The sequence below is a fragment of the Otolemur garnettii genome, unplaced genomic scaffold (genome assembly GCF_000181295.1).
Source record: "Otolemur garnettii isolate 467f Iridium unplaced genomic scaffold, OtoGar3 scaffold00249, whole genome shotgun sequence".
NCBI classification, from domain to species: Eukaryota; Metazoa; Chordata; class Mammalia; order Primates; family Galagidae; genus Otolemur; species Otolemur garnettii.
In genome coordinates this window covers 793,112-794,077 of record NW_003852644.1, presented here as the reverse complement: position 1 = coordinate 794,077, position 966 = coordinate 793,112, and the positions used below count along the sequence as shown (strand labels likewise).

Genomic DNA, 966 nt, shown 5'->3' with positions numbered 1-966 from the left:
GCCATTTTTTGGTTGCAGCCATCATTGTTGTTTGGCGGGTCTGGGCTGGGGATTCGAACCCACCACCTTAGGTGTACGTGGCTGGCGCCCTAGCCACTTGAGCCACAGGCGCCAAGCCTAAATCTGAATTTCAGGTAAACAATGAATAATGTTTAAGTATAAGCACATCTCATGCAATATTTGGGACACATTTGTGCTAAAACATTACTCACCATCCTGCATGCACATATAATCTGGCTATGTTGCATGAGAGCCTGACAGGAGAGAAGAGCGGGTCCGGCTTCCTGAGGTCTCTGCCCCTGAGGTATCCCCTCCACGTGAGTCCCTCCACCCATAGTGGTGTGTGTAGTTCTCCAAAAACTGTCCTGATCACACTAATCTGGGTGTGCCACCTGTTTCCTGTGGGGACCCCTACAGACACAGGAGTGAAATGAAAACCAGAAGGCTCCAGGGGTTATTTATTACATGGGTATTGATAGACATAATAAGTGAAATATTATTGGTGTGTGTAGCTGAAACGTATGGAATGAACAATCAGTCGGTCCCCCTGGCAGTTAAGAGGAACAGCTATGAACAGAGAAATAAAAACAGAAGGGTCACTTTGACACCAGATGAAGAGCCTGGTTCCCATCCCCCACCCCTGCTCCCATATCTGACTGAGCCCCCAAGGAAACCTGCCCTTGCCTCTCCCTCTGCCTGTTTGCAGACTCCCACTGCCTTTTCGCTCCTAGGGCACGTGGGGCCTTTGAGACAACTTCAAGTGCACAAAACTGTGTCCTAGCAGACAGTGTGCCCTGAGGAGGGTAGGGGCAGTGCTCTTGGGCCCTTACCTGGTAGACTTTCAAAAGGGTCCTTCAGGTTGAACCCCCGCAACCCACTTGAGATGTGTTCAGCCGAGATAGCATGTCCAGCCCAGATGCCCAGTTTCCAAAGCATGTCACCCCTTGGGGCACTGAGCAGGTGCAT

General features: G+C 50.7%; 1 pseudogene across 1 annotated transcript in view; it reads right to left on the bottom strand.

Annotated features, from left to right (window-relative positions):
* Positions 1-966, bottom strand: part of LOC100963592 — a 16,403-nt pseudogene extending 15,437 nt beyond the window's left edge. The window contains exon 1 of the transcript XR_154888.2: positions 831-966. The product of XR_154888.2 is annotated as a 40S ribosomal protein S12 pseudogene (transcript). The remainder of the gene's footprint in view (positions 1-830) is intronic.